A 9,163-nucleotide genomic window follows, 5' to 3' on the forward strand; every position below is an offset into this window, starting at 1 on the left:
CTGCTTTCCACCCAAATGCATCATGGGACTGTAGTAAAATTACAGGACTTTGTATATTCTAAGTAGCAGAGGAGTAACACTCTCTTGCTCTCAATTGAAAACGCTGCAACAAAAATAATAGCGAGCTCGGAGATCTCAGAGTTTGAAGAGACACCAATCTCATCAACAACAATGACACAGTCTGCTCTGTTCTCACTGACAGTCCAGATGTTACTATGAAACTCTGTCGGATGGATACAAATACTCGCTTTAATGGCAGAAATAAAACTGTATAATGTCAAAAACTGAAACAAAGATGACATGCATAGCTTAAAATCCACCACTGAGTATTTTTTTCTTCAGAAGTCAAAGTGACATGCTACTGACTGTAAATGTCTGTAATTACTTTCACCCTAAGTGAAATCTAAAGGAGGCAGAGTACTGTGAGCTCTGGCCCTCAAGCTGGAATGAAAGACGTTGGTGCGTCATAATGTCTGAATGTGGACAGTTTTTAAAACCTTTGCTAACATCTCACTTTATTAACTTTTCCAATCATTTCAACCTCTTTTATTCTTGTGTGCTGTTCATTTTATTTCTGTATGATTTTTTTTTTCTATTTTCTTTATGTTTAGGGTTTGTTCTGCTTACCTAATTACTGGGGGTCTCATAATCACGATTGTAAATTGGACATAGTTTTGTGGGGTATGTCTGTTTTCTTTAGCTACTGCCTAAAGGGTAGTAGGAAAGCGTATTGACCTTTTTCTGTTTAGTTTTACCCCAGAAAAGCCCCTGGGGATATTTGAAGTGTATTTTTTGCAGTGAGAGGCATCATCATGCTTTCTAAATGCCAGTTGAATGCAGAACATAACAAAATGTTTTGTTTTTGAATGACATTTTAATGTTTTATAGTCAATAGACAACAGAATAACTATAGCTTGTCCCTCTTCTTTTTATAATGCCTTTTTATAATTGTACTTCTGTTAGTTTGGTGAAAGTAAAGCAAAGAAGCATAACGCATTACCCTGCACAGACAATAACATTATAAAGAAACATAATACTTTCAAATCATAGTAACTTGTGATATGTAATATATTACATTATAAAGTTTTCCTGCCCAACACTGCTTGCTTTTTTAAGGGCCTTAACATGCTCAGAAACTCATAAAACTTTGAACAAAATTGTGGGAATTCAAGTATCTTATGGTTTATGGCTAGCTAGCGCTCCCTAAAATGCAGCCCCTTCACTCAAAATAAGGAAACTGGTGGGCTGTTACGTTAACTAAAGTGTAACATGTGTTATGTAAGCTATAATTTCATGTTTCAAAGGTGAACATGATTAAATCATGTTGTCTTGGCATGAAATCAAACAACTAAACATTCATTAGATTCATTCATGTTGCCAGAAAGTGAGGCAATTGAGTTTCTACAGGTAGGCGGGAAAAGCAAAGCGACATCTCAAGAATCGCCCAAGGAGACTTGGGAAGAAGATCCTCATCGTCCTTCGCCATGCACATGGAAAAGGTAAGCAGAAATCAATTATCGTCCATCTTAATTCAAACGAAATACTATGCATACATGTCATCAGCAGTTAGTCCATCATTTTCAGCGATATTTGGCCACAATGATAGTTTGTTATTTATTGTTATTAGACTAAATAGCCTACGTCACCATGTGCATGTACCTCTTCACTATCATGGCGGTGTTGATGATTACAAATGGGAAAACTCGCTGGGAGGAATAATAATTGTGGTGAATTGCCGGGAAGTGTGGTTTGCAGCGCAATTGTGTGCACATTGTTTAGTGTATTTTACAAGTGAGCATGAACGTTTGTGTTTATTTGCTGTGCAGCCGCCACAGTACAAGCAGGTTAGCCACCCGCCAGCTAATCACACAGTTGTGCTGCTGGTGGGAAAGAAGCCCCTTCTGTACGTCTGTATGTCTTTACTTTCTTGTGGATCTTAGCTAGGGATGTAAACCTGGTCCCGGTACCGACTTGGGTCGGTACCAGGGTACCGTTAAGATTCTGGACCAGCGATACTCTTATCTGTACTTTTTGAACATTTATCATGCCACTGTCGGGACAGCAGCCTGTCAGTCTACCGTCTGACACACGTCCTGAGTGTGTGGGTTTGTTTAAGCTGCAGATAAAGCTAAAGGAAAGGAGAAAAGAGGAAGGAAATGAGAAGAAGTGGCAGCTAAAGTGACGGTGAACGTGTGGAGCGCCGAGGTCCGGTCAATTAGCCTGTGTCGGGTCGTCACGTGTTTGAAGCCTCGCACCGGAGGAGAAAACTCTGACTTTCAAAACGCTGAGGTGCTTGTGTCGTTTATTTTGCGGTAACCTGTCTCATACGTGACGGTGTGTCCCCGACGAGTGTGTGTATGTGTGTGTCAGTGCTGTATACACACAGACACACAAGCACACACGGGGCGCAGCGTCGGAGCAGTGAAGTGAAACAACTACCTGCAGGTCACCTGAGCTGAGGTGAACTGTGAGTCAGAACAATAATACTTTAAGAGTAAAAAAGCAAAATATTCATAAAGAACCATAGAAGGAGATCCGATTTTATCATGATGACAGATGTAGATGTGAGGCTGCCTAATTCCTCTCACTGCAGGTAGCCTAGTCCTAACTAATACATAGCTTCTGTTCTGTTGAAGCTGCATTACATGGATAGTTGCCTGGCTGTATGGATGGTGTGCTGCCTGCTAATTTGTTTGACATACCTCGCACATTGTTGACTTGCTAAGGGGTTTAAAGGACAGGTGTTCTTGTCCTTGTGGTAATAATAAAAAAGAAAAGGTTGAATCTTTAAACATTTTGTAGCGTCTTTGTTTTTACACTAAATTACATATTATAGTATTAAATTATGATGTCAAGATGGTAGAGGACAGTAATGTACTGACCACATACATTACATTTGTTAAGTTATTATTTGTTTTATGTTTAAAAAAGCATAATGTAACTCGATTTTTTTGTGCCATAGTCATGCAGGTAACTAGTTTCACTTTTTACTGTGTATGTCTGCAAATTAAACATTTAATACATACACAATTACATTTTTCTCATATTCTAAAGTCAAAAAGCACCTTTTTCACTACTTGAGTTTGCATGTCTGTCAATGATTACTTGCTAACTTGACCTTCATGGACATTAATTAATCTCTCTCAATTTATCACAGCAATTTGTCACAAAAGTGTCCTGTGTCCTCCATCCGACTGCAAGAGTGTGCTGTCCGACCACACCTGTGTCTGCCATTCAATTGCATTGGTGTCTGCATCTTTTCTGAAAAAGGTATGAAGTATGTGTGTGTTGGAGGTGGGGGGGTTGCTGCTTTTTTGTTCTTTAAAGGAGTCATCACCCGGAAATCGCAATTTCTCTCGTTAAATCATGCATATTGGTGTTGGACCTCTGTTGAAACTTGCCTGAAAAGCTGGAGTCTGAAAGTGGCTTATTTTTTTCGCTTTGGCTCTTTTTCCGAACAGGAATAGCGCACAGTAGTGCGCGTTCCTAAAGCACGAGATTTTGACTCTGCTCCTGTGGTGACGTTACCACAGGAGGCTACTTGCATATTAAGCATTGGCTCACAGCCGTCCTCAGCCAGACTTTCTGAGTGAGCAGGCTGGATCTGCTTATTTCTCTGTCATTTTCACGCCATACATCGTCACCGCCAGCATTAAAACTCAGGTCTTACATGTAAAACACGAGTGTGAAAAGTAAGAAGGAAAAAACATAGAATTTACCATTCAGAGACGTCCTGCTGTAAACGTGTCTCTTCCACCATCTCTGCCTCTTCACTCTCCCGTTCGGTTTCCGACTCTGGCTCGTACATAAATGCCTGAATTCTGTAAGGTTCGTCATTTAGTGTGTGCGCCATGACAGCGGGCTGTTTATGTTTTGGAGTCTGTGTGCATGCAGGCTCGCCCCCCATTCCGGCTCTATCCTTCCTGCGGCCAATCAACGCGCGCCTCATTACATATTAATACAATGCACATCCGGACCGGTCAAAACCTCGCGCATAATCTCGCGTGAGAAAGTCGCGGTATGAAAAAGGGTCAGAACAAGCTCTATGTTTGATTTTTTTTTTAGAATTGTTTTTCTAATAAGTTTTAAGAATTGATCCGAAGCGATCCAAGAGGGACTGGATATGTAAAAAACCAGGTGATAACTCCTTTAACTAACGTTTTCAGTGCAGGACTTTTACTTGTGACAGTATTTCTATAAACACATCCTGCGTGAGCTATCCAAAAAAATGCATAGTGAAAATTATCTCTTGATAGTCATATTGACATGATCATACCAGCATACACCTGCTTCACACAATCACACAAATATCCCGCTGTATATGTTTTGAACTTATTAAATATCTAATTGATTGATCAATTCCTGTCTATCTGTGAGCTAGCTACATGTTCCACTTGTCCAGATCCAGGTCTGTCAGTGATTGCATGCTAACTTTCATGGGCATTAATTGATTGTTCTCTCACTTTATTTTAATTATAGCAATTCCTGTCCACAAGAGTGTCCTGTCCGACCACACCTGTGTCCTCCATCCGACCACAAGAGTGTCCTGTCCGACCACACCTGTGTCCTCCATCCGACCACAAGAGTGTCCTGTCCGACCACACCTGTGTCATCCATCCGACTGCACGAGTGTGCTGTCCGACCACACCTGTCTGCCGTTCAACTGCAAGTACTTGGTACTGTGATTCATTCTCTTAATACTTTCGAAAATAAGGGGAAGCAGTGTGCTGTGTTTAGAGTTTGTCAGAAACTATTTTTGTGTTGTTGCTCTTGTAAAACACTGTTGCACTATCATTCGATTTGTGTTACTACCAGTGCATTGTTAGTCATTGACTAATTTGGAAAATACAATTTTATGGCAATATCTACCGTTTGTCTTATGTTTCTTTCTACCCTTGACACCAAGCAGTCTGTAGACTTTGAAACTTAGTTTGTTGCTATTCACTGCAAACCTTAAAGTGTTAACCCTCAAATTGTATTCTTTGAATGACCTTAATTAAATCATGGAAAGTATTTCCATGTGATTAAAAGGCTTTTTTTCAGCGTTAAGCAATTCTGTTGGGCCAACTTACTTTATTTGGGTTTACTTTATTTGTAATTTTACTACTGTCAAATTAGTGGGTCCAATACTATTATATTTAGTCAGTCTCAGCCCTAGGAAACAAGTTAAATAAACCCTAATGAATCAATTGACCCAACACAATTAAATTGAGTTGGACCCAAACCTAGTAAATAAGTTTAATCAACCCTTATAAATGAAGTTGAACCCATGCAATTGCATCAAGTTTTGAGTGTTGAACAACTTTAACCTACATTTACAAAATTAAGTACACATTTGTATTGCAAAAAGTCTTTTGGTACCATGACACTGTGCCCAACACGAGGATGGCCCCTTTGAATTAAGCACTCACTTTTACTTTAACAAACGTGTCCTACAGCTTTAACCCAGTCGACTTCAAATTGTTTTATGGCGATCTTAACAACAAGTTATTAAAGCTTGAGTTTTTGTTGAAGTTGCTGTAACTTGACTCTACAGAATCATATTTGCACCTTTCTTGACACATTTACATTTAAATGCCAAAATTACAATAACCCCCTACTGGCAACAGGGATTTACATTTTTTAAGGGGTGGTTTACTCCTCCATGGCAGAAGGCCAAATATGCCTCAAACATGTTGAGGAAATGCTTAGTATTGTGAATATTTGAGGTGTCGTTGAAGGGCCTGGCCATGGCAACATGGCACAGTCGAATGGGGCAGCATCAAAGAGGAAGTTGCTATAACTCCACTGTATAAAGTCACATCTGCCTCCTGATTGATAAGAGTTCTGGCCTGGAGACATTGGCCTTGCCATCAGTCAGGGAACAATGTGGAAAGTTAGTATTTCAGTCTTGGAACAGGAGCATAGATTGTGAAAAGATTTGTACAGACTTCCACAGCCATAATCATACCATTAGCATTGGCCTTTTATTCAATTTCTGAATACTTTGCTAACCTGATATTGTCAATTATTATTATTATTTTTCCACCATAATGTTTTTCCTTGTAAAAAGAATAGTGTGTGACTGCAGTACAGAAATGCGTTCATTGGTTTTGCACTTTATTAAACTTTATTTTCATTTGGAACGTGTGTGTGTGTGTGTGTGTGTGTTAAAGTAGGCTTAACATTTTTAGTCTTGAATTTATGTCTATAGCACTCGATCACACTTTTTATCATCTACTATGCCCCTAATGGTCTGCACAAACATTTTTGTGGGCTGCACTGATTTTACACGTGTGAACATGACCATATATGTCCAATATAATGTAACACTATGTGCTTACTGTCCACCCTGCTGTTTGCCTCTATGTCTGTTTTGGATTGTGGCAATTTAAGGGTAGATTTCCTGAATTGGAATAAAGAGAACATTATCTATAAAACAGCTAAGTTTTTGCCAAAATATAATGAAAGCACATTTGTATATATTAACATATTTTGCAGAGGGGTAGAATCACCTTCTACCAGGTGTAATTTAATTGTTTTCCCTTGGCCAGAGTGACAAAATACACCAAAAACATCAAGCGCTGTATATTTGAAAAAGCTTTTAACCGGGTCAGGAGAATTGGACAGCAATTAAATAAAGGAAACCAGGGCAACCACGCTCCAAAATGAGATTCTGAAAACTGGTCTTCACAGCCGTCACCTAGTCAGTGTTTGGCCTCAATAGGCATTCAAATTAACTCAATGGCTGCTGTGTCCATTTACATCTTTAGTCTTGTTCAATAGCCCTCCAAACTGAAAAGATCAGGCGATGCTAAATTTTGCAGCTCTGATGTTAATTTGCTGGAGGCTTAGCAGCTCTGCCCCTGAGTCACTGGGCTTGATAGAGTGGTTAAAAGTGAATGACTCTTAGAAACCATGTGTGTGCTAACAAACCACAGAAATAAAGAAGGGCCAAAGCACATCACATATCTTGGTATCTGCTTATATTTTCATACAAAATTGCCAATTCATATAGATCTCTTTCTTCCAATGTTTTTTTTTTTCCACCAGAGCTGCTGAATGTAAACTTAATAAACTGCAGTGCATCAAATAAATAAGTGAAATGCCTTTAATTTTATTTGCCTAGGGGGCTTCATAAATGGATGTCACTGATGCAATTAAATGAACATTGTGTGTGTGTGTTTGTGTGTGTGTGTGTTTGCATGTGTGTGTTTGTGTGTGTGTGTGCTTGTGCTTCTATTTCTGTGTGTATTAGCGTCATGTCTAGGAGCTAGTTTCTCAGGAGTTTTCACTGGGTAAAATGAAATCCAGAGAACACCCACAGGGCAACACGACTGAACAAATACAATAATTCAATTAACTCTTCAATTACATTCGTGTGCAGGCTCCCCTCTACTTCAATTAAACTGTTGTACATGTTGGTACTGAGCAGACGCAAATATAATCAAATAAGATCCATCACAAGGCCCGATATTCTACCTGATAAACCAAATGAGGCTTTTGATATTGAGCATCATGCTTTTATTTTTTCTATTTTTTGTCTAAAGCAAATTAGTAAATTGCTAGTGCGAAATGACGTTCAAAGCAATATGTGGTTAACAAACTGAAACCAATTAACACATTTCAAAGGAGCTGAGAGGATGAGAATGAACATAGCACGCATACTCGGCTTTGATATTGATATCAGTCATACATATTTCAACTGGAGACATCAAACATATTGATTACCCAGAATTCCTAAATGTTGATGCAGTGGGAAAGTCATTGCAGGTCGCTGCACACCATATCTAGCTAAGACACCAAACAACCCGAGGCTGCTGATTGCTTATTTATGGATCTGTCATCAAACATAATATGAACCTAAATGTGCTCTCCCGTAACCCGTGGGAGGATTATACACACAGCTGAACACATGCAAACACAAATTTGGACTCTTCAAGCGAGATATTGAACACTTTCCTATTTGCACAGGGAGGCCATGGCAACTTTTGATGAAGACACAGCTGGGACAAGTAAAGACAAGCTGTCAGAAGCATGTACACATGTCTGTCTACTCAAAGATATTCCTTATTTTGGTCTTATTTTGATGGTGATGGAGAGTGCTCTTACAGCCAGTTCAGACTGGGTGTCGCGGTTTAGTTGAGCTCTTGTGACTGTGAGGGTCATATCAAATGATTCACACCATTTTCACTCTCATCCAACCATTCAATGAGCCCCTGTTCTCTGCACGGAGGTATCACTATTTATTATCAGGGTTCTCCCCAGAAAATTTTAGTGTAGCGGCGCACCATCTGTCCAGGTGGGGGTGCGAACGCTCGTCAACGTCAGTCCGGGGGACGGACGCTCGTCACTGTCACGCGCGGAGTATAGCGTCGCTGACCTAGCGGTATAGCGGAGCAGAGCCACTGTTCCACCATCTGGGGAGAACCCTGATTATGTTATCCAACAGTTGTGACAGCAACGCTGAAGGTGACCTTATTTTTAACAATTCAGGCAGCACACATACATGCAAATAATAAATATGCATGCATATATATAAAAAAATAAAAATAAAACATACATATACACTACTCACAATAAGTTAGGGATATTGTGAGAGACTCAGTGGATTTCATACATACGGTGTTTGTTTCACTTCAGAGAGTTTTGAGATAGGGAGGCAATTGTATTGGGGTGATAGACACACCTCATTTTGTGTTTTCCACGTAATGGTCTCACTGTGTACAGTGTGCCTTACATATTAGGGCCAATACCAAAAAACTAAAAGACAACCCTTTTCAATGTGGCATCAATTTCAACATTCTGTGGGTATAAAAAGCTGGAATTGTCAGTAAGTCATTCCAAGTTCATCATTCAAACAGCCATGAACACACGACGTCACTTAACGGACGAGCAGCGCCACCTGGCCATAGAGCACCTTCGGGTCGGTGGCAGGCAGTCAGATGTTGCTCGTGAACTTGGTGTGTCTCAAAGTGTCATCAGCAGACTTGCATCAAGACACAGAACTACTGGCAGAGTTCATGACAGACCCAGGAGTGGAGCCCCACGAGTGACAGACCACAACGATGACCAGTACCTAAGGACCTATGCACTCAGACATCGTTATGCAACTGCCACACAGCTGCAGGCCCAGTTACGAGATGTGAGGGGTACTAGGGGTTTCCAGACAAACCATTCGAAA

At 40.1% G+C, this 9,163-nt stretch overlaps 2 long non-coding RNA genes across 2 annotated transcripts in view; one reads left to right on the forward strand and one right to left on the reverse strand.

Moving 5' to 3' along the window:
* LOC115582655 (uncharacterized) overlaps window positions 1-9,163 on the reverse strand; it is a 191,494-nt gene that overhangs the window by 63,666 nt on the left and 118,665 nt on the right. The gene's annotated exons all lie outside the window — the stretch shown is intronic.
* LOC115582656 (uncharacterized) lies at window positions 1,446-4,661 on the forward strand. The gene is made up of 3 exons (XR_003984206.1): window positions 1,446-1,499; window positions 3,158-3,270; window positions 4,480-4,661. It is a non-coding gene; the product is annotated as an uncharacterized LOC115582656 (long non-coding RNA).

Source organism: Sparus aurata, chromosome 6 (assembly GCF_900880675.1).
Source record: "Sparus aurata chromosome 6, fSpaAur1.1, whole genome shotgun sequence".
Lineage (NCBI taxonomy): Eukaryota > Metazoa > Chordata > Actinopteri > Spariformes > Sparidae > Sparus > Sparus aurata.